Source organism: Ochlerotatus camptorhynchus, unplaced genomic scaffold (assembly GCF_037179485.1).
Source record: "Ochlerotatus camptorhynchus isolate MF236.1 unplaced genomic scaffold, CSIRO-AGI_Acam_v1.1 ptg000215l, whole genome shotgun sequence".
Classification (NCBI taxonomy): Eukaryota; Metazoa; Arthropoda; class Insecta; order Diptera; family Culicidae; genus Ochlerotatus; species Ochlerotatus camptorhynchus.
The window spans coordinates 1096109-1122422 of record NW_027040705.1 but is presented as its reverse complement, the minus strand read 5'-3'; the positions used below and the strand labels follow the sequence as shown (position 1 = coordinate 1122422).

General features: G+C 36.6%; 1 protein-coding gene across 1 annotated transcript in view; it reads right to left on the bottom strand.

Moving 5' to 3' along the window:
• conv (convoluted) overlaps window positions 1–26314 on the bottom strand; it is a 378533-nt gene that overhangs the window by 78343 nt on the left and 273876 nt on the right. The gene's annotated exons all lie outside the window — the stretch shown is intronic.

The window sequence follows — 26314 nt, the reverse complement described above, 5'->3', positions numbered from 1 at the left end:
GCTAATGATTATGCCATAACTGGTTGTTATTTTACTCATTTAATGCATATTTTGCAAAATTATGAACTTTACTCAATATTATTATTTTTTATCACTTGTATACGACCTTTAAATATTTAAAAACTAAATTTAACAAACCTATTTCTATTAAAAAAAATTGAAGCACAGGATGAGATAAATCATCTGAGCTCTTTTTTTGGGAAGGTTAAGATAATTAGTCGAATTTGTTCTGAAAACCATGATCAAAACAGTAGAAAAAAGTATAAATTCTAGAACTACATGTGAAAAGAGCATATGAGCCAAATGTGGTTTTATTTGGTTTCCATATAGGACTCTCATAATTTATAAATTTTATAAGGAAAAAAAAAACGGTTTTCAGAATTTAAGTTGATTTATTTCCATTGTAATCTATTTTAATTCGATTCGAGTTTTTCAATATTTCAATGTGATTTCATCACTAGAACTATGGATGAAAGTTATTATTAGTAATTGAGCGATTTCTGCAAGAATTTTCAAAAAACAATCAAGTAAGTCCACTTGATTCTTGATGGTATCCCTTTTTGTCAACTCGTTAACCGGCCTAATTTAAACCTTATTGATTACATTTAGGAAAAAAAAAAACTGAACCCCATAAAAACCAATGCATTATCCTCTGTACAGTGATTAAATCCAGGTCCTGTATACCCCATTCAATCCATCTCCAAAACATGTATACCGTTTGTAATTTAGTTTGGTTCAATTTTTCGCCCCTTCCCCCACTCTGCCAATACGTTCCATGTAAATAGATTATTTCAAAACAAAATTCGAACAAAAATTAGGCTAAACGATAAAACTTTCGTATCTTGTTTTACCGTTTGATCTAATTGAGAACACAGCTTCATCAGCTCGAATAGTGCAATGGACTAAAAAAACAATCAAACAGAAATAAGCTGAAATATTGCATGCTTTAACCGGTATTAAGTGACTTTATGGAGTTTTGATTAATCCTACCTCGTGATGCCATGTGATTGAATGTGATTAGAGTTTTTTTAGATTAACTTCTGTTTCGTACTTTTGTTTTCTTTGGAATGCGGTTTGTAGTTAATTCATTTTTTTCTTGATTTTATTTGAACCCTTTTAGTGTGTATGTTTACTGCATGTGACACTCATTTGTCAGCCTTTTGTGTTGAATGTTTTCTATTGTCTGATCATTTGCCATTATTTTATTACTTCTATCTATGACGAAAAGTAATTCAAAGATGTACAAATTTTGTCAGTAAAGTAGTTGTGAGTTAACTAAGTAAATCTATAGTGTAAATTAAGTTCATTTTCAAAAACAAAACTCAAACGAAATCTATCTCATCTATCGAATTGAAAAAAAAATCAAACAATCAAAAAAAGTACTCATGAAACGAATGAAGAATCCAAAAAAATGACAAGACAATGTTATTGATTACAGTACGAGCTAGCTTTGAGTGTATTAACCGGTTCCCGAGCGGGTGAAAAACAGCCTCTCAAGACCCATTATGATTCAGAAAATTGTCCCAACAATTGTGATGTGTTCCCAAGCTTCCTAGGAATTCCCACGTTCGTCCGTTCCTAGATTCTCTTTCAGATTTACCTACTCTCTTTAACCAAATTTATATTCACATCTATCGACTCATGTGAGTGTATGTGTGTGTGACGTTTCCACGGCCAAACCCGTCTTCGAGTCACACTTTTTATTTTATGGAAAACACCTGTAAACATTTTAAGTTACGTTTCCTTGGTTCTCTTTTGTTCTACTCATTCTGATGAAAACGCACCCAGACACTGCCCCCCCTCCAAAAGTTAAGTTTGTTGGTTAATCGTTATTCATAGGTTCAATTTTCTTATTTATTTTATTCTGATAAGCAGTAAAACCACACATACCCAATAACAAACAATAGCAGCAACAAGAAAACACTTACACATTGAATTGAATGTCATCCCTGACTACCATCTGTCTGCTGAATGCGTTACTATTCACCTGTACAAATAGAATGGCAGGAAGCAAAACAAATCTATACCAAAATTGCCACCGGCAGTGGAAGAAACGGGAAATCGTTCGCTGCGTTACAACATGACAATGACCTAAGATTACACCACCGGCGGATGTCCGGAAAGTAAGTGCAAATGACGTCAATGGTAGACAGAAGACATGCGTCAACGCCTGCGGAGAGAAATGGTGTGGTTATTTGCTGATGAAATTATCTGTTTTTGTTGAATGCAGTATACACACATAATTGGTGCGATAGCCTACAGTAGATGTGGTGCTGTGTCGAAATTATCGGTTGAAATGTGTTCACGCTTAAACACGTAACAAAAAAGGATAATTGCATAGATTCAATCAACGAGTTGAACTATTTTCGAACACGTCATTACTCCAACGAAATTCTCTTTATTAATACCTTGGAATTCTACTCACAACTGCTACTAGTATTGTCAACGTATTCTCTTCAGCATTCCCTAAATATTCTTCCAAAAATACGTTGGATTTCATGTCAGATCTTGGGAGTTACTGTCAGAAATTTCCTTGAGTTCATTTGAAATTCTCCAAAGAATTTCCTTAGAATTCTGCTAAAAAATTTCCTGGATAATTATCTTTAAAAATTCCTAGGAATGTTCTTCAGATTTCCCTTATAATCCTTCGGGATAACCATGAATTTTCATCAGAATCGCCTTGGAACTTTGTTCAGAATTATCTTGGAATTCTCTGAAAAATTCCGCTGAAGGTTCTTCGGTCATTCCTTGAAATTATCCATATAATTGTAATTCCCGTTAGAATTCTTATGAAATTATCCTCAGATTCAGATGCGCTTGGACTTTCCACCAGAATTTACAGCAGAATTATAACGATGCCTTTAAAGCTTTTGTCAGAATGTCCATTGAATTCTCCTCAGAGTTTCTTTGGAATTTGCCTTTAGAATGTTTGTCGAAAACTACTACTACAACTATTATCTAAGTATTTTTCCAACAATGATTTGGAATTTAGCTTAAGAACTCTGAGAAAAAAATCCTTAAGATTGCCTTAGAACTATCTTCATTCTTGAAGTTCAGATACCCTTGGAATTGTAATCAGAATTTCCTTCACGTGAGAAATTCTTCGTGTTCTGATCAAAATTCCATTTCCCCTCGTTGTAATTTCATTGAAAATTATCCTCAGAATTCCCCAGAATGATTCTCAGAGATTTTTTTTAGAAACCCAGGGGGGGGGGAATTCTTTTTGAAACTCCCGTGGACTTCTCTTCAAAGTTTCCATAGAATTCATCACAGTATTAGTTCTACTCATAACTATCCATAGCTTAGAATTCACCTGGAGTTCTCCTCACAAAACCCATGGAATTTCTTAAGAATTCTTCCCACAAATCTATCTGGAATTGTCCAGAGATTCACTTTTTCCTCAAAATTACTTCGGAGTTCTTATCAGAATTTCTCGTAAATTTATATTGGTACTGAATTTGGGAGGGGTAATCACACTCTCCTATCTTTCTCTGGCTATGCCCAGGAATGCTTGTGAAAAGATGGTGCTAAAAGAGGTTTTTTAAATAAGTATGAGCATGAGTAGGTATTCAAGTTATTTCACTTTCCGGACGATACACTCCTCGTAATAAAAATAAAATCACAGACAAAGTAATAAATCAGATTAGCTACTCACTTGGAAACAAGGTTCGTCTAACTAAGCGTTTTTCAAATGTTTAGGAAGCATTTCCTGAAAAAAATGCATTTAACTTTCTCCCATATTAGGAAAACTGGCAAATCTTCCTAATCCAAGGGACACAGTATAGATCTGCGCATTTAAAATAAGCAAATACACAAACCTCTTTTTTGGAAGCTTCAGGGCTTCATCGTCCAGAAAGTTGGTCAAAGCCCAACTTGTTCAATTCGCTTACAAGTCGCTAAAGGACCGATCTGCAAAAGTCTCGATCAAGCAGACAATCTTTTAAATTAATGAGACATCGCCTTTTTACCCAATTCAGGCTCTTTAAACTGAATCAAATCACTTGAACTTGCCTTTAGCATTTGCATAAGAAATCGTGAGAACGGTTTGTTTTTTGATATGCTATCTTCGATCCAATGGAGGTTCAATATTATAATTACAGAACGCAACTTCATGTTAAAAGTACTATAAGGTTAACGAAAAACTTTCCTAACTTTTAAAGGTCATCGACACAGCTTGCACACTATTTTTCTACTATCCAACAAATCACGAACGCAAATTCCCACACCATAGCTCTCCCAACGGGCACAGAGAGCATCTGCCTAAATACAAAAAAGGTATACAACCAAACATAATTACACGTCTGAATGTTCACTGATGAAAGATTAACCTGCTTTCCGCGGCACCTCTCATGGTCATCAACAGCATCAGTCAGTACGGGAATACGGAAATCAAATTATCACGAATGCCCGTAATGACATCGCCTTTATTCCAGTAGTGACAGCAGGCACATGGGACTTATGGCAAAACCGCTAAATCTGATTATCCTTAAATGAATCACTACAACTGTGCACAACCCATCATCATCTATCATCGTGATCGCAGTAGTAGCGCGAAAAGGACCAACACCGAAAAGCGCCCTCCCGGCACCACAAAATCACGCTCCGTTAAATTAAGCTAAAAACGAAAGCAGATGGATTCACTAATTGAGTTGGGCTTGTAACGACTCTTTCTCTCGGGAGAGCGGTGGTAGAGTAGAGGCACTTGGTACATAACACGAAGCTAGTTCAGTTGCAACGCTTGGCATAACATGAAAATCTCCGAGATTTTTCCAAACTCAATCCCATCATTTGAGCAGTCTAAATGCAGTCATCTACCAGGCGAACATTAGTTAGCAGTAGTTATTTACAAGCTTATGTATTTGCTGAAAACACGTCTCATAAATAATTAATTTCGAAATGATCATATTCTAGCAACTTATAAAAAAATGCCGAAAACTGTGCTCAGTTTTTCCAGTCTCCAGTTTTGTTGGGAAGCCTTATTCTTTTAGCAGAACGTTATAAATCAAACAGGAACATTCAAAGGCAAACCAATGGCACCTTGAAATATTAAATCACAGCAAGGCAGATAGCACATTACAACATGGCCGGCGACGACAACGACGCCACCTAAATTACGTCGAACAAACATGTTTCCAGAAGGTGATTTCGAGCGTGTGTGCGAGCTGCACCGAATTCAGTGCGGTGCCACTTTATTCGCATCTGGCGCTTATAAAACCCTGTTGAATTTTATCCTGATCGGACGATTGGTTCCGGAGATATGACCGAAAGTGAAATTTATTCCTTCCTTTTCTATCTAACTTACTACGGGAAAAGCAAGTGCTACTGCAAGGTGGATTAATCTGGATTTTAGGTTTAAATTTACGTCGTGTGTGCCGTCTTGATGGTTGCGAAATGATGACGACGACGACGACGACGGTGACGAACGGCTGGAACACCATTCTGCAGGCAATCCAATTTGCATTTTCCATGTTATGAGCAAACAAAAAGCTGTCGTGGAAGCATTGCGGTAGAAGCAAACAAATGTTTTCGGCGGATTATTTTACATTAGGTAATCATACATATTAGATGATTTAAGGCACGTGGGCTCATTATGCCTTTGTTTCAATATGAGTCTGAGGAATTGATAACGATGTTTTCCAAGCGTTGATTACTTTGGACAATTGAGGGGGTTTGAAGGAAAGGGGTGTAAGTGACTAGGATCGATTCTCTTCATCGACTTTCTCTTTCGTTAATAATTCAAGCTGAGCATTAAATTAGGTCCTAAGTAACATTGATCGATTATCTTCGTCAACTTTCTCTTTCGTTAATAACTTGAGCACCTAACTGTTTCTAGTTATGTTTGACGTATTAGATGCTAGATAAAAGCTTCTTTTACCGATCTGTGTGCTGAAAATACTTGGGAATGTCTTTACATGGCCATGGGGATACAAAGAGAAAGTCGACGAAGTTACCTAGGACCTAATGCAATGTTCAGTTTGAATTCAGCTGCAAACACATTCTTTGATTCGTGTGCCATTCTGGATGCTAGATGACAACCTCCTCTTTCAAACTATGTGGCAGAAATAGCGCAAAATCTGTTTATAAAGCTGTGGCTATCAAAAGAGAAAGTCGATGAAGAGAATCAATCAAAGTCACTTACACCCCTTTCCATCTAACCCCCTCAATTGTGCTAGATGATGGTCTATTTTAATCAACGAGATTTGTAAATATGTGAAATCACTTAATATACCAGTTCTTTATATGTGAATTTGACATATATTTGACATTTGTTGATCACATACTTGAGGTTATGATTATGTCAAACTTGTTATTTAATGAGCATGAGAATGAATGACCACCCACAGTTGCTGCTCGGTTATTGCCAGATCAGCTGCAATTACACAGAGAACCAACAGATGGTGTTTGGGACTAACATTCATTCTCAATGTGTAAAAACTGGAGATCTAATATTTAGCAATACCAGCACCGGCCGTGTCCGTATGCAGGTCAAATAGGGAATGGGAAGGAATGTGTTGACGTGATACTCACTGTGAAGGGAACCGAGAAGGCCTCTGCGCTTCCACGAGAAATCACTAGGATGTTGGTAAACTAATGCTGATAATGAAGTACCTTAAACACTGATGAATATAAAATATAAATAGATAAAAAGGAAAGATCTTACCGAAGGAATCAAATGGACCTGCAACAAGCTGGCTCGTAGTGTTTTCATATACTATGTATGTATGTATGTAAGTAGCCACCATCCTAGCTTGGGTCTTGCCCTGCATGCGGCTCCACTCAACAGCAAGATCAAATTCCGTCATCATTCTGAATTCAACATACTGCTGTATGAAGGGCCAAAAAGGGTTGGACGGGCCCGTAAGCAGAGGCACTTACGCGAAACCCGTGGGAATAAGAGAATCTCCTTCCAACAATATGATCCAACAAAATGAATAACGAAATTCGCAATACATGTTAAGCTTTCCACGGGATGGTTTGTTTAAGAAGAGCGCGTCAAATTCATTGCAACTGTTGGAGTGGAATGTAACTATCTAAAATGACAGTACACATTGCCTCCTAGACTCCGGTTGGCACTACACTCCATTGTCCAGTTACAACTTCAATGATGCCCTGATGCTCCCTCCCGTCCCAGTATTTATTGTAATTTACATTATGAATTTATATATAATCATGTAATATATAATGTATATAAAATATGTAGTAAAATGAAAAATATAATAAAAAATAAAGATGTATAACAAAATACAAATAACCTAGATTATTGGGTCATATACACACACTTTTTGTTTTATGTGCCATGAAATGACATAATGCATCATTGTATGTTTTGAAAATATAATACTAAACGTAGTGTTTTCATATACTGTCCTCAAATAATCCATCTTCTGGACGTAATAGTACCAGCCGTAGACGGTCCACGGGGATCAACATGAACTGGTCCAGACTCTTTTAGAATTTATTTGAACTACCCGAGGGGGGCGACACATCTAAATCTCAATTCTAGATGCTCAAAAAATCTCACACTAGCCAATAAATCTTTGAAAAATCTTCTTTCATTTCTCGCATCTACTTGCATCGCAGGAAATCTTCAAAATCGTGATAAATCTTCTTTCTATCTACTCAGCGTACGCGCAGCTAGCCACACCAAAACACAATATTTCCTGCATCGTAGATAGAGTCGTCCCCCTCGGAACTACCCCTACTTCACTTCTGATAAAGTTTCAACGTTCGTTGATTGACCATTCTAGAAATTCGATTTTAGTGGCGATTTAGAAGCGAGAAATTGGTTCACAGTGTACTGGTTGTTTGTAGCTTGCGTGCTCTCAATTGAAAACTTGTCTATCTGCCAAGGTAGCCAATTTGCAGTAGCTTGTTCCGCTCGGCATGGCAAACGGGAATTCGTTGTGGAACCTGAAAGCAGTTCCCTTGTTCTTGACCTCCGCAGCTCCAACTCCAAACTTTGTGCACAATTTGGAACTCACGTTCAACACACTATTAAAAGCACTTTTATGGAAAACGTCTGTTTTCAACCGCAGTCTACTGCGATCTTTATGTCAAACTGGTTATTTAATGCAGAAAAAAGAGACGTGAATGAACATTGCCTAATGCTTTATTTTAAATTAAAACCTAATCATGAACAGCTAGAAAAGCTCAACGTAACCTTGGCGTAATTAGCTTCATTCAAATTGATTGAACAAATGAGGCGTATCGTCAGAAGATACTAATGGCGTAGGCTCCAACTCGGGTTAACTTTTAATGCCGACCCTGTTTGGATGATCCACTAAATGTTTGTTTAAAGCCGTGATGATTAACTCTGATGTCAGCATATTTCCGGTTGGTTACCACCATAAATGATCTTTAAAAGATATATTAGGCATTAGGCCAAATTCCACTAGGCCAAAATCCATTATACCGATTGACATGCACTCGTCTATTCGTTATAAAGCCAGAAACACATCAAGGCAATTTGACGGAGAAGTGCACTTTTATCACACGTTTTGCACTTTAGAGGAAGTCCAGTTTCAGTTGCCATCAACAGGGAAAATATTACGAAATATTGATACACCTAATTACCGGTCAAATTATTTTTCCGAAGTCAACTAATCTGAAATTTGAATAACAAATCAATATGAGATTTATTTTTGAAATGGCGGACTCTCCTATTCAACGGAAAGATATGATGTTAAATACCAGTGCGAATCGAACATTGTACCAAGCGTCTCCACGAACCACTTCTCACCCCTGTTAGAATAACGACGGAATGGAACACGATGATCTAAGCTGAAACTTGCGACGCAAAATAGAATCAATAAATTCTTCTCATGAAAATTTATTTCGCCGGCTAATGATTGCCAGGACGATGATGAAGGCAATCCATCACCTCAATTCGTTACCATCAAGCCACTCTTTCTCTCGAAAGTTATGTACCAATCACAATCAATAGAAATTCTTTCGAAATGAAGCTACGCTACTAAAAAGAAAAGTAGGTACGTGAACAAGCGACGAAAGGCGAATCTCTGCTCGGAATCATGAAATACTTCTGCAAAAAAAAAAAAAATCAACCCGGACACTGATGATGGTTCTCTTGGAAATATACTCAAGGAGCACCACTGCAGCTTCAGAGCAGCACTGAAAGTGATGATGGTGGTGTGGTAGTAAATATGTCCCCCACATGACACATAGCAAGACTGCTGCCGCTGGAAGGCAGAAACCATTCGAGAAAATAAATAACTAATAGGAAACCCGAGGACAAAATTAGATTAATTTCTCCTAGTTGTTCCCAGCGGAAATCTCATTTTTTGCACTCATCGAAGCCTGTCAACCAACAGCGACGTGACGCGAGGCATGCTAAATGCAAATGCTAGTCACATAGAAGTAGCGATAGATGATATTCGTACATAGGTAGTAGCAGGGGAAAATAGGAAAACCGGAAAATGTTGCTCCAGGACCAGGTGAGAACGTGAATTCGAGCGCCTATATCTTGACTACCGAAGCCTCTAAATAAATGTGTGATCTGGGTCTGATTGGTGTGTGCTGTGTGATAAACAGGACCAGACTGCTGCGGGTGTGGTTTGTTAGCTCGAGTAGGAAAAAGCGGTGAAATGGGATATGAACATACACAAAACATAGAAAACGAAAATTAGATTAGGTATGAACCATACTCAATTTCAAAAGCACATATATTCCTCACAAATCAAGGAGCTATTTGTTATTTCCGTTTCTACCTGTTACACAAGAGTGTACGAGTTCTGTTTCTTTTACATAGGCAAAGGTAAAACCACCCAAGCAACTATGGATTCACAATTGCAGATAGAATAGAATCATATTGCCATGATCAACGACCTATGGTTGCTTGGGTAGCTAGTTATTAGAGTCTCAAAGTGGCGCACCAGACCTGGGTGTATGTTGAGAGGCGGTTGATGTTTGTGATATTGTAAGTCAATTAGAAAGGTTGATGGTAGGTGGCTTTGTGGTCTTATCATTATGGCAAAAACCAGAATAGGTGATATGCTTTATTGTTTACATTTTTGCGATGCTTTCATATGTTTCATAAGTTTCATTATTTTTCCTTAAATGCTTTATCTATTCTAGCCGATATTTTTTAAAAACATTTTGCATCATTCGAATTTTGAAGTTAATTGGAATGAATTTGCCATATCCATACTATTGAAATGTTATTCCTCATTGCTTAATAAAATCGGAAAAAATTGTTAACCTATCAAGAAAACTGGCAACTCTGATATAATCCATAAGAGCAATTACAGTAGTGCTACGCCAAGGTTGCTTCTACTCGCTTTGTTATGAAAAATGTTTTTCGGAATGATGAAATCTCGATGAACATTTCAAATGGTCCTATCTGCTTTGATCGATTCTCTTCATCGACTTTCTCTTTTCATAATCACTGCTATGCAAACAGATTTCGCGCTAATTCTACCACATAGTTTGATAAAGGAGGTTCTTATCTAGCGTCCAAAACATCAAATACAACAGGGAAAGGTTTTTCAGCTGAGTTATTAACGAAAGAGAAAGTCGATGAAGAGAATCGATCAAAGCAGATAGGACCATTTGAAATGTTCATCGAGAAATCATTAGATGGTATAATGCAATTTTCTACTTATAACTAAGTTACAAGAACAGATTGTGAAGTATGTGTTTGACACATAAAATCTATCAATTCGTCAGAGTGAGCGCTTACGATTGTGACTCTCTGAAAGCGAAATTGACAGATTTTATGTGTCAAACACATACTTCAAAACGGGGCTTATTACGGATGTCACTTCACGGTGAAAACTTGTCACTTGTCGTCACGGTGAAGTGATTCCCATTTGATTTGTAAGGCAATCACTGCTCTTATTCTGAGTATCACTTCCTTATCACCGTGTAGTGACACCCGTTATAAGGCCCAACGTCATAATTAAAAAAAAAAACATTTTTGTATAGCGAAGTGATTGGAAGCAACCATGAGCAACGCTTACGAAAATGAGCAAACACGTGTAAACCACTCAACCAATCAAACTCGTTCGGAGCTTTAGCTTTAGCGGTTGTATGAGAAGCGTGATAGTAGCCACTTTTCTTCATATGTTTCCTTGTAAAAAAAAAAAACGCTCAAAAATCGTTGCAAGTAAACGTTTTCACAAATTTCTTGGAAATTCTTTAAATTACAACAAAAAAGTCATCCTAAAACTACTTAATACTGTCCATGAATTTCACCAACTTATAACACCAACAACTTAGTCAGAAAATCGTTCTAGGAGCTTTATGCGATATCGTGCTTAAATTTAAACGAAATTACGTGTACATTTACGCCAAATCTAGCGTTAATTACGTGTGCGCTATGTATCGCAGAAATTTACTTGAATTCTCGCGCCACTTTTCAAATTTCATATTTCGGGCTAGTTTTTCTACATAGTCAGTTAAAAGAAAGTATTATTAAGCGTATCGGACGAAAAGAACATCATTTGACAAAAATGATGATGCCAATCATGTATATTATATTGATAAGAAATTCATCAGGTATGCCCGCTTTTGCCTTTACTGATTGCCGGTTGGGTTGCTTCCACTCACTTCGCTACAAGATTTTTTTTCGGAATCATGGTTTTGGCCATTGGTTCGCTATAAAAAATGTGTTTTTTAGAGAAATTATGAAATCATTAGATGTTATGATGATATTTTGCACATGCAAATTACAAGAGGTTGTAAAGTATGTGTTTGACATGGTTCATGACTCTTCCAAATTTGCTTTCAGAGAGTCAACATTTTATGATCAATCAATATTCACTCTTCATGAAGAGTGAATACTCACCGATCATAAAATTTCTGATTGTGACTCTCTAAATGCAAAATTGACAGGTTTTATGAGTCAGACATAAATTACAACCTCTTCTTGTAACTTACAAGAACAACACATCATCACAAAGCTTATAATCACCCATATTCTTGTTTCCGTTCGAACCGTATTTTCCATACAAAAAAAAAGTTGTTTTGTATGGAAAATACGGTTCGAACAAAAACAAGAATATGGGTAAATTTCATAATGTTGAGAAGGAAAAAAAAAAAAATTATACTTTAACTAATCATGTTTGTATTACTCCATGCGTGAAGTTAACGATTTAAATAGTTGAGCTTAACGTCAAATATCAGACTTAAAGTGGTCAATTTATGCGATAGATGAGGAGATGAAAATATAGAGTTGATAGTTCCGTTTGAGTACGGCAGTGTGAAAATTCTATATAGAGAGTAGAAAGTGAGCAAAGGTCAATTTTGAGGAAGGCACGAATCGGGTTGGTCATCTCCTTTACCGTGCCTTCCTCAAAATTTGACTTTTGCTCGCTTTCTACTCTCTATATATAATTTTCACACTACTGTACTCTATCAACTCAATGCTTTCATCTCCTCATCTATCGTATAAAATTACCACGTTAAGTCTGATATTAGATTTTAAGTATCTCCAACTATGTAATTTTTTTTTATTGCAAATGAATTGCAGCATCCCTGTTCGGAATTATGATATCATAGGATTCTATAATGACATTTAATGTTATACTTTTAAGTTACAAGAAGAGGTTAAAAAGTATATTTTTGACACACAAAATCTGACAATTTTGCATTCAGAGTGTCGCAATCAACGATATTTTCGACTCTCTGATAGCGAAATTGACAGGTTGTATGAGTGAAACTCTTCTTGTAACTTACAAGTACCAAATTACAACATCCAATGATTCCATAATTCCGCGAAAAAATAATAACGAAGTGAGCGGAAGCAACCCTAGTTGCTGGATTTAAAGCGGATTTAAAGAAATAAAGCGGTTTTCAACAAAGTACGGTATTTTAAAAATTTTGACCAACTGGAATACATGATAATTTACAAAATGGATATTTTTGGAATGGGGAAGGCCGGAAATCAATGACTAACGCCATCGATCAAATATCCTACATATATACAATATACACATATATTTGCGAACAAGATGGCGATTTCGGGTTTCCAAAATAGTGCTACACACTTAGAAATACCACGTGACGGAATCCATATTTGACATAAAGGATGAGACGTAAACAAACATGTCATGTAAAATTAAGTGCTCCGAGACTGAAAAGTTCGGTACTCGACGAAAAGTACGTTTGATTGAGCTGAGCTTTGCGTCTATTACGACTCAATTTTATGTCAAAAATGACGTTCGTATATGTCAGTCTCAGAGCACCTAAATTTACATGATTTTTTTTAAGTGTGTAGATACCCTGCAATAATGACATTATCAAAATAGAGCCCCTACACGTCGTCTTCATCCATTATTTTGAGTATCTTCGAAATCCGAAAGTTTCCATATTGCATTCCAGAATGGCGTTGGACATCGATTTACTGGTCACACCCGTTCCAAAAAAAAAACAATATTGTAAGATATTTGATCGATGGCGCCGGTCTAGCTGTTGTCATCGGCGTCTGGTGACATCGACGATGGAGCTCAGCATTCGAAATCCAGTTGTGAGGCTACCAGGCACTAATTATGTACCACAGGCATGGGTTAATAAATGACCTGCAGCGTTTCAGTGTTCTCCACTGATTTCACATTTGAATTGAAAATTCGAATTTTGGTACGTTGACTAATGCCAATTTGATTTCCAAATATTTCGTAAACTCGCAAAGGCAGCCGTAGCCTTCTTGATTCGTATATCTATGCCGTATCATGACGCACCTTCTGTACTCTGCTTGCTAAGCTACCGTAAACATGAAACGGTTGAACATGTTGATCCAACGATTTGGTCTTGCTGACGTTGATGGTGAGACGCACCTCAGAGGAGTGTTCGGCTAGGTATTGGAGCTTATGCTGCATATCAGAGCGGCGTTGTGCTAATAGTACAACACCATCAGCCAAATCGAAGTCGTTGAGGTGCTCCATATTGATTGCCTCACACTCAGCTACTACCCCGAAAGGGTCGGACAAGGCTACTTTATTCAGAAATCTTTCGATGAGATTGACAATTTTTTTCGGACTCCCTTGCGCCTCAGAGCCCCACAGATTCTCGTGATTGAGTCGATCGAAAGCTTTTTCGTAGTCTATAAATACCAATGAAAGGGACTCGTTGACCTGTTCCTGGTCGGATGGTCTAATATGGTCAACAGAAGATCTTCCAGCACGGAATCCTGCCTGTTGGAATCCAGGATAACTTTGCACAGAACTTTCAGAAAATTGTGGCTGATATGGATTTTAGCTTCTTTAGCCGTGGATTCCATTCCGTACACAGAAAAAAATCTGAGTTTTTACCATCGCGTAAAATCTCCTCTCGTTTAGTTTTAAGCACGGTTTTAACCTATAATTGGCACAAAAACGAAATTGTGTGCAAGCTTGTATACAACGTTGCTGATTTATGCGATATCACGCTTAAATTTACACGAAATAACGTGTAAATTTACGCCAAATCTAGCGTTAATTACGTGTGCGCTAATTAGCAGAAATTTACATGATTTCTAGCGTCAATTTTCAAACATACCATTCCACATTGATCAATTATCTTCATCGACTCTCTCTTTTGTTAATAACTTAGCTGCATTTAGACTAATTTTTCTACATAGTCTGTTAGAAGAAAGTATTATTAAGCATATTGGACGGCAAGAACAGTTGAACATGTTTTTGAAGCCGAGTTATTAACGGAAGAGAGAGTTGATAAAGAGAATCGTTCAATGTAGATTGACCTATTTGAAAAATGACGTGAGCTGCCAGCTTAGAAAACTATAACAACTTAAAAATCGTAAAACGTGGATTTACTCGGAACTGAGTTTAATTAAAAATGAGAAAACGGTACTCATAATTAAGTCAATACAGAACTAGAAAAAGGGTCCAACAACTATTGTAAACAATTACTACTCTCGATGATTTCTAGGAATTCAAGACAAGCCCACGTAAAACAACATTACCATTGGGTAGGGGAAGTCCTTCCCTACCCGATGTGACGTTGTTTTACGTAGACGAGCCTTGACTTTCTAGAAATCATCTACAGAAGGCATTGTTTACAAAAGCTGTTAGGCCCTTTTTCCAGCTCTAATCTTTAAAAAAATGTTGTCTTAACAACTTAAGAACGAATGAAGGTCCAAAATTCTACTATAGTTGTCAGCACTACTCCGAGATATTTAGAAGTCACGACCGAAAGCATCCTCAATAAAGTAATAAGACTGGTTAACACGTGATGATGAGTCGTTACAAAAGCGAAATTTACTAGAAGTTTCCTCCTTAATACCTTCCTTATGTATTATTTTAAACCAATATATGGACGTACACTTGCACTTGAAGTAATATCTTCCAAACACCGTATAACATCCGAAAAAAGACTATGAAGCCATTTACTTTCGAAGAACCTTTCAAACAATCCTCTCAACAATATACCCTGCGGAGCACCCTATCTTCCAACACCAGTACGATCGCTTTTTCACATATGCTACCACGGCCATGGCATTCTTCATCATATTTACACATGTTGGATTAAATAACGGTAATGAAAAAAAGAAAAGAAAAATAATCAAGAACGAAGAAAATCAATATTTGATCTGATTATAATATATATAAATGCAGGTTCTGAAATGATTTTTTAATTTATTTCTGATATATTGCATCAGAAATCAATTGAAAAATCATTTCAAAACCTAGATGTATACAGTAAACTACATATTAACCAGCAATTGTCAAAAATAGGAAATCTGACATGCAACTTCACCATCCGTAGCCTCTGTATCTATCATATTTTCATTGAAGCATTATTTTCTACTGCTCAATCTTTCTATAACAAAACAAAAACCGTTGTGCATAGGGAAACTGCAAAATCAGTGCCCAATCGATGTCACTACTTAGAAAATAAAACAAAACGGCAAAAATGGGAACAAAGGAGGCGTTGTCATATGCCAGACGAAGAGCCAGCTCTAGAGAAGCCGAGCGCGGTGAGAAAAACATAGGTTTCTCTGGTTGCTGCTCCAGCGAGCAGTAGGCTGGATACGTTTCCAGCAGCTGGCCATGGGTTAACATCCTCCTTTGTTACCAAAGCAGTGTAGTGTGTAGAGGAAATGTTGTATACTATACACCAGAAACTAGTTTTTTTTTTTCAATCACGTATTATCCATTATTTTCGAGTAAATAAAAATGTGCATTACATATAGATCACACGGTTTCTGCACATAAGTGTGTAAAATAATTTTAAACAACAAAGCTTTTCCATTTTTGAAATGACAACAACAAATGATAAGTAACGCGAAAAAATTATTTTAAAATAAAGCAGTGTGTTTTGTTGAGTGAAATACTTTTAAACGTTGGATGTGTCATTGGTAAATGCTGGATAAAATTATGAAACACAATATCTTAAAAATAAGCTAGTCGACTTAAAAAATTCAAAAATTTCAACAGAAAAAATGATACATTTAAATAAAGGTTAAAACAAGACTTAAGGTACTATTGAATAAGATGTTCTTATCTAGAATACAAGATGTGTAGGTATCGGAAAAAGAAATGAAAAACGCAAGTGTTATCATTAACTTTAGAATACCCTATTTTTGAATATGAAAAAGAAAACTCTAGCATTGTTATCCGATCGGGAATGAAATAAGATAAAGGTAAAAGGCTAAGAAGCAAACGACATCTTGAATCAAATTGCTATAAAATAATGAATAAACCATCTCAAACATTTTTTTTTTATTCCGATAAAGAAAAACACACATTCAATCAGTGATATTAATTACAAACAGATAGAAAATTTGTGTTTTGTATGTATGAGTATGAGTGCATTCTCGTAATTTACACTTACATTTGAATGTGATATCTTTTTTGTTCTGTATCATCCCAACTTTATAACGGCACACTGATGTGCAAAATGAAGGCAAATGTAATGAAGGTCATTATGCGCATCGGTGGTCATGAAAGCAAACGTCCAAAATACCTATTAATTATTCTTTCTCTAACACCTTTGACATCCTAAGCGCGCCCTGCACGTTGCTGCAAGGCGTAACAAGATAATCAAAGCATGTGAAGTAAATATAACCCAGCCTACTTTTGTCTGGACCTTGAGCTTCGATCAAAGCCCCGTCACATTCAGAAACCAAAGTAAACCGTATTCTACAGATTCTGAATCTATCGATGTTTAATACTTTACTACTTCAGTCACTAATTTCCATATTCGATTCAATCAAACCCCTCTTAATGGACGAATTTGATCTTTTTTTTTCTTCTGTGTTGCCTTTTTGTTATGTGTGTCGGAAAATGTTTATCATTTTATGCGCATTATTATCAGTATTACTGTAATCAATACGTGAATGAAAGAATACCGTGTGTTTACTTTGTACCGTCAAACCGAACCGTTTACCGTACAAAACAGGCATCAATATTTCAGCTAGGAATAGAAATAACAAATCCAACGAAAGGACAAAACTCAACCCGCACCACAGCCGTTCGCGTTCGCCAAAAAGCCAAAAGCCGAGAAAGCTGCCCTCGGCCACTTTATCGCTAACTTTCCGCTTCCAGTTTTCTCTATAAACACTCCTTGGTCGAAAACCGATGCAACTTTTCCAAACCGCTACAGCCTACCCTTTTGATCAGGCAGTTCAAACAGGAGCTTTTAATTTCCTTTATATTTGCTGGTTTAGAGCTAGGATATAGAGAGACTGATTCGAAGTTGAAGAAAATACGAAGACTATGGTAAAATAATTCACAATCGTGTTGGGGCCCTAAATAAAAAAAAAAATTAAGTAACGTAATTTAATTTTCTTAACTATTGTTTGTACAGCCTATGACAGCCCAGCTATTAACGGGCTTGGTGGTTACTTGGGTCATCAATTTGTATGTACCTCGGGTTTTTTCTTCACTAAAATTTAGTTAAGATGCTTACAAACCTACTTAAATCGGATGATTTTGAAATATTCTATTAACTTATAATATTCTTAAAAGAAATCAAACTTTTCTTTAAAATTTAATGAATCGTAAATTTTAAATATTTGATGGCTCAAGCCAAGTTATTCGCATCTCCCAGAGGCAAACCAGCCTTTAGGCTAAAAACCTCTTAAATAAAGAAAAAAAATATACTACCGTAGGAAATTTTAATTATTTAATTTTATCATAATTTTCCATACAAAGTTGTTTATTATAATAAGGACCATCTTCTAGTTTAGTTCTAGTTCAAAACAGATTCGCATAGCCCTAGATGACGCCAAAATCAAACTTTTTACTCTAACATTCTAGAGACTTTACGTCTTCGGCAAAGATGTTTATTTAAAAAAAAACAACTCTTCTGAAGACGTTAAAATTGGAGAAAAAAAATACTTGTGCTTGTGCATACTCAAACTTATAAATTATCTATAAAAAAAATGAGACACACCACTTAAAACACCCAAATGATCCATAAAACCCCGGTTAAAATTACGCAAAACAGAGTGAGTGATCCAACAAAAAAAAATAACAATATGATCCATTAGACGATGCAAAATTTGAAATTTTTGCTCCATAGTGCTCAAACGGTTCCAAATTGGGCCCTGATTAGCCTCCCAAAATTTGAACTCATTTAGTGAGAAACTGACTTGGCACAAACCATTTGAAGTTCATATGGGAATTACTATAGAGAAACCATAATTTCGGTTCACATCGATCTCAAAATTCACCAGTTCATTCTATTTTAGAAAATGATAGTTAAGCTTGTTGAAAATTTTCTCAGCTACAACTTTGTTCAAAATCACTTTTCGATCAAATGTATGGAACAAAAGTTATAAATGATTCAAGTCACTAATGTCTTATGATTATGCTCAATCAACTGTTCAGCAGGCAACATAGGTGTTTATGGCGCGTAGAATAGAGGACAAAAATCATGGCTACTATGTCACACTGCAGAATACAGTGTTGCCCACAAAACAGTTGTTTGATCATGCCGTAAGATTATCAATCTCTTGAACAATTAATAACTATTTAATTTGATGTTTGGCTGAAAAACAATATTGCGCAAAGTTGTAGCTGATAAAAATTCCCATAAGAAAAGCAATAGAATTTGTTAACAGAACAATATGTAAAAAGTCTAGAAGACAATGAACAAAAAGTTTTGTTTTCCCATAGTAATTTCCATATAAACTTCAAATGGTTTGTGCCAAGTCAGTTTCTTATCAAATGAGTTTAAACTTTTGGAGGCTAATCAGGACCCGATTTGAAACTGTTTGAACACTGTGGAGCGAAAATTTCATATTTTGCATCAGTCTAATGATCCATATCATATATATTTATTTTATCCATACCACAATTATAAAAATGAACCTATAATTTTTTGAAGAATGAGCATTAAAATTGTACTGTAAATGATCCATAAAACGTACACACTACCGTACATTCATAAAGTTTCATTGAAATCTGAAAAAATCTGCAAACCAGTTGATGCTTTGGCGTGAAATTCGTCTATATTTACTGTCACTCATCAGAATGCAATATAGGATAACCTTGAAGATTGGAATTTCTTGAAATTTCCATGATTTGCAGGTTAATTCGGCATTAACCTTTGCTAAGGCCCTAAGTCGCAATCGTAAAGAATGACTGCTTTCGAAAATCGACGAGCCGCTAAAATAAAAAATAGGAATATTTCAATGTGAATTTTATACAACTTCGATGTGTTTACATGACTGCAATTCTCACCACAAAATCACATTAAAATTACGTGTCAGATGAAATCTATATGACAAAAAATATCATTAGAATTAAAGTTTTCTACGTTTCCAATGAAAACTATATTAAAATTATTTTCGCTGTATACTTTGAACATCGATATGGCACTGCTCAATTATTTTTTTTCTGTTTTATGCTTGTACAAAATAATGTACAACATTCGATAAAAAAATCAAGGTTTTTTAAGGATTATTAACACGATTCTGAATTATAATAGTTACCAGGTAAACCGTTTTCTTCCATTTTCATAATTTGAGTCAGTCTACTTCTTACGCTTAACTGTCATTAAACGACTATGAGAAAAAACCAAACACATTCATAGCCAACAATTTTCTTCTCCAGAAATCCAAACAAATCCAAAGGCAGCAGCTTCCACATTTATAATTTACTCCACACATCTTCATCCTATAGATAATATATTTAATTAATGAATAAGAACACCTTCCTTAGCATACGTCATCAAAGAATCCACATTAATAATAAAGTCAGGCAAAGAAGCCAGAAAACCACGCTGTTGAATCGCTCTCAATCCACCTCGAACCCAAAGGAACGTAAGCGGGACGAATCCGACGCCATCGTAGCTACCCAGACGAACAAGTGGAGTGTTTCCTTAATTATTTTAAACTCAACAACACCCATTCCAAATAATACAAAAATCGATTATTATTTTTTTCGAAACTTCAAGTTGAATAACAAGTATATCCTTTATCAGTAATTCCAGCGCACCAAGAAAGCTCTCTCTCCCCAAGTTTCATTTCGGATATTTTCAGTTTCGCAAATGCGCAATTAATCAAACATTCATTCTACGGCACTTTCACCGCCACTCTAGTGTTTTCAAAATCCATAAGCGTAGAGGACCCAGGAAAGCACGAAGCGCGAACCGAGCCTTGCCATCCCAAGGACCAAGGAATAAATCAGAAGGACTGCACTCTACACCAGCTTTGAAGGATGCTTCAGAAGAAAGGGCAAAGAAAGTAGATATGACGCCCACCGAGCCCGCTGAAGGTCGTCGTCATCATCGTCTAGTGGTTCCATTTAGAAAAATAGTAAAAAATAGTATTGTTTCAACTGTGATTATTGTTCGTATGTCTAATTAACTTGAAAATGTATCACACGCCCTGATTTGTAGCGCTTGTAAGGTACATAGGTAAGTACAGTGTTCGCCCGGTATTTCGTCAATCTTATAGCGAATGTGTTTATTGTTCAGTTCCAACCTGGATCGGGTATCAAGGTAGGGTCTGCTCGTTTTCTGACAACATTAAATCAGTTTGTCCCATCAAGCAAAGTAATCGCTTATCAGACCCATCCTTAAATCCACTCGCAGGTGGAGTTACAGTTCTGCTTTTCGGATCGCCATATTTTTCGCTGATATAACATAACATGCAAGTTTCCAGGCAACTGATTTTAACTTGTCCTCTTTTAGCTCAGTCGGTAAAGGCGCAGCTACAAAGCAAGATCATGCTGGAGGTGGCTGGGTTCAATTCCCGGTCCGGTCTAGCAATTTTACAGGTTGGAAAATTTCTCGACTTCCCTGGGTATGATTGTAAATTCCACACAATTATACGAATGCAAAAATGGTACCAGGCATCGAAAGCTCTCAATTGAGGAGGTTAGAAGGAAAGGGGTTGATCGATTCTCTTCATCGACTTTCTCTTTTGATAGCCACAGCTTTATAAACAGATTTTGCGCTATTTCTGCCACATAGTTTGAGGACGTTCTCATCTAACATCCAGAATGGCACACGAATCAAGGAATGTGTTTGCAGCTGAATTATTAACGAAAGAGAAAGTCGATGAAGAGAATCGATCAAAGTCACTTACACCCCTTTCCTTCTAACCCCCTAAATTAATAACTGTGGAAATGCATCTATTGAGAACATGCAATAAGCAAATATGCGATAAGCAATAGGCTTGAAAAACGAAGAAGAAGAAGAAGAAGAATTTTTAACACTACGAAGTGACAGACGACTAACTGAGAAATCAATTTAAATAATGTGGTTCACTGTAATATAATTTTCTTAGAAGCTTGTGCCATCAGTTACCAGATGGTCTAGTATTTTTGTTTTGATTTGAACAAAGTTGATTTTGTGTGATACACTCAAAAAATTCCACACGTCATCATTAAAGAGCCTAAATTTATAAAGAAGCGACATGTCATAATTGGAACAATCGATTGTCTGTCGAAGTCTTACGAAAAGTCATTCCAATCGAGCAGAAGACCTGTCAAATGGATAAGATGTCGTCTCTTTATAAATTCAGGCTCTTTAGTCATCAACATGTGTCTCACACTTAAGTTTGCGCTAATTGTGAAACACATCCATTTCATGTGTGAATCTTATGCTATGAACCATTGTGACACACTTGGATTGTATGTGCCTCATATGGTGATATCTATAGCTTTGCACATCATAGTTAAATATTCTACTTTACCGACTCTAAAAATGAATCGACAAATATATAAACAAAACTTCCAGAGGCCAGAGCTTTCACAGATCTCTTTAATGGGTCTGGTTTGGGATTCGATGCTGCTGCCGGAGTATTCGTTCGATCTCACTGTGCCACGGTTGTTCTCATATATGAGGCGGGTTGATAGGATAAAGCTAAGAGGGGATAAAGTCACAACAAACTCTTGTTTTCGATGTTTATCTTTCTGAGCAAGCAATTCAAGCTGAACATTGCATTAGGTCCTAAGTAACATTGATCGATTCTATTCATCGACTTTCTCTTTCGTTTATAACTTGAGTACATAACCGTTTCTTGATCTGTTTGACGTATTAGATGCTACATAAAAGCTTCTTTTATCGATCTGTGAGCTGGAAATAAGTAGGAATGTCTTTACATGGCCGTGGGGATGCAAAGAGAAAGTCGATGAAGAGAATCTGTCAGTGTTACTTAGGACCTAATGCAATGTTCAGCTTGAATTCACATCGTATTGAAATGCAAAACACTTTAAATCCATCTGTTTTGAACAGTAGTGTGATTCAATGTGCAATACACTTGAATAGATAGTGAAAGATTTTCAACATTTTAAAGTATGAAACACTATAAATTAACGTGTATGTATAACACATTGAACCAAGGTGAAATACACTTTAAGTAAATGTGATTGTGCATTTAAAATATCAATTGTTTAAACACTTCGATCAAACGTGTAGAATTTTTTGAGTGTAGTGTGTAAGGAGTGTATCATTTTGTCATTTTTTTATGCATTTCAGTTTTGAGTAGAGTGAAAGAGATAGAACCAATACTCGATGGTGATGTCAATTTGCCAGAGAGAGCCATGAGTTTCGAGAAATCATCGAGAGAAGTCATTGTTTACAAAATCTGTTAAGCCCTAATTCCAGCTCTATCTAGAATTTTTCCGTTTGTTTTTAACATCGTCTGTCTACCCTTAGCTCAGTCGGTAAAGACGGTAAAGACCAAGGGGGGGAGGTGGCTGTCAAATATGAACAATCGTCGCCTACCTCGCATAACTGATTCCAAACGTAAACAAGCCATAAGAAACCTACAGCGTTTATTTACGTTTGGAACCAGTTTCATACAAGAATGATCAGTAGGCTGATTTGACAGCACGTCCCCCCTCCCCCCCCCAGGTAAAGACGCAGCTACAAAGCAAGACTATGATGGTCCACAAATTGATGCGACAACCGTGTAAAACAATATTAGGTCTGTTCCCGTACTTGCTTATTTGCTTTTGGTGTAAATTGCTGCAGCTTTCTTAGGCTCTGAACCATTTGGCGACTTTTTTAACTTTTGGTTAAAATTTGACAGATGTAAAGTTATTGATTAACCCTGCTATCCGAGCCATGGTGGGTATATAAATGGTGATACAGCTTTGTCACTATATAGGCGAGGAGGTCGCGGGGGGGAAAAGTGCGGTTTTAGAGCAAATTGTAAACAAACTCGGTCGCTGTCCCATACAAAAATCCAACATGGCTGAATCATGAATTTGACACATTAGAACACCTATTTGTAGTCACCTTGATCCGAGCATTATTATTGCCAAGGTGGCTACATATAGGTGTTCTAATGTGTCAAATTCATGATTCAGCCATGTTGGATTTTTGTATGGGACAGCGACCGAGTTTGTTTACAATTTGCTCTAAAACCGCACTTTTCCATCCCGCGACCTCCTCGCCTATATAGTGACGAAGCTGTATCCAGGCATGGAAAATCATTTACATTCATTACATGCATTCATTTACATTCATTTGCCTCTAACTATTTTCATCAACAGCATTCCGCAAAATGATGTACAGAGCTTTAGTAGGGTTTGTTATAAGCTACAATTTTTGACGATAACTCAAATCTGTATCTCTTATGTATCACGAATTAGAGCAGGCAGAACTTGTTACTGTTTTTCAGTGAATGTAAAATACATTCATTGAAAAACAGTAGTGGCTTCTGCTATCTCTGGTTCGTCATGCATAAGAGCTGCGAAGACGGACCTCAAAATCGAACCACTTTCGAGCTGTCAAATCGAACCACTTTTTTATCTTTGTGGTTCGTTGAAATAGATAGAAGTATTGTTATCGTCCAAAATAAAAAATAAATATTTTTCAGTAATGTTTTTGATCTTTTTAAAAACGTGATTCGAAACGACTCAAACAATTAAAAATAACAGTATTATTGCGTATTTTGGACCAAAGTAGACTCCTGCGCTGAAAAAAACCCCTCCGATTTTTTTTCGCTCAGGAACGACTGTGACTTCGGAGAATGTTCTAAGGAGATTTGTGATGATAGTACAAAAGTTCCAGGAAATTTCAACAGATTTTTCCCTATTTTGTTTGTTGGTTTCAAATTCAATTTAAAAAATGTCTCACCTTTGCTTTGCAATATTTTCCAGTTCCGGCGATCGCCAAACTTCATCGTTAACAACTTTATCACTTTCGTCAATTGTTTCACTGATAAATGGACCATCATCATATGTTCGCAGTGTAGGGATTGCATTTTTATCACGATAAGCAACTGAATTCAGATGTTTTACACAATTTTTATCAAAATGAATACTGCGCAACCGGTCACTGGGTTTGATTTGAAATTTGAGATCCACCTCACAGAAACTGAGCCACTCTTTTCGTACTGCTGAATCTTTGGGAAACCTGAATAGGCTTCGCTTTTCGTCGTGTCCATCTTTATAATTGCAAAAGTGAGCAAAACACTTCATTCTGAATTTTATTCCACTCCGTAAAAACTTCAGCTATGAACAATGTCAACAAACAATCACAAAGTCACGAATCGGCTCTGCACAAAAAGCCGTTTGACACTTCTCTCTACCAACCGACGGTGATGAAACGTTTATTTCAACACTACCAACATGAAGAAAATTTCACTTCGCACCACTCAGCATAAGAGATATGGAGTTAAATTGTTAACATAAGTTGTAGCACAAACGAAGTGACAGACGGAGCGGCTCGAAAACTTTGGTGACTAACCTGCTATTTCAATTTTTCAGTGTACCTCACGGCAACACTATCTACTCATACGTACTAGTTTAAAGCTATTGATTGTACCGCCTGTTATCTCTTTTTCTCTAACGAAAATTGAAAGGGAGAGCCTGTTGTCAGACAGCATGACATTATGTTGCTTTCGTTGTTATCTGGGCCAACATTATCAGTGGTGAATACTTCGGGTTAACATTTGCTTATAAGTAAACGATGTTGAGCAGTCAATGACTCGCGCTTGTTGGCGGCAATTGTTGCTACAGATTTCATCAGTCCGTGCTTCTAACCAAAGCCACAGTCATCCGCGACCGAGAAGACATCGACGATTATTTCAAAAGAAAAATAGTTAGCTTGCTATTAATTTTTGAAATTTAAATTTCTTTTGTTTTGTTTGGTTTTTCTTCTACTAATTATTTATTTTATTCGACACACTGTTCTTTCCGTCGCGTAGTTCTATTTTAATGCTAAATACTGTAATCACCTGTAATGTAATCCATCAGGGCTATCGAGCAGCTAAATGTGTTCCAACATGTCGCTCCAGTTGATGATACTGAAGTCATCCAGAGGACGGCGCGTGGTGGCGTGACTCTTTAGCAACTCCGTATAATCGCATTTGGAAACGCCTTTTCCGGATCCCGTAAAATAGGCCTATCCAAGCGACAATTCTTGGCATCGATGCGAATTATGTATTTTAGGTAAATCACACAGCTTCTTCTTCATCGCTTCCCTTCTGGCATAAAGGGAGGATCTCATGAATCAGCATTGGGTCATAAGCAGGTCTTTGTGGGGAATGGTATTTGATGCCTTATGGGGAAATTTATTCGATCGCTTCGAAAGTTATTCATGGCACCTGGGAAACCTTGAGTCAATAAAGCGCTTGGTACGGTACTTTATTTAAAAAGATATTGAAACAAGTAAATAAGTATGTGTGATATGAATGTTTATACCCGCTATTCTCAAAAACAAAAGCGCTCTGGTGGAATCCATTTTTTTCTTTATTCGATAGGCCAAAGTGCAGCGCCATTGAATATCAATGCGTTCAGAAGCAGTGTTAGATTTTAAAAATATCTCAACAATTTGCTAATCTTTTGCAAATCCACCGCTACGAATGAAAAGTCAAATAAATTTAAAAGAAAATTTATACTGCTTTTAGACTGGAACGCGGACGAATTTGTTGGTAGGACATACATTCAACGTCACC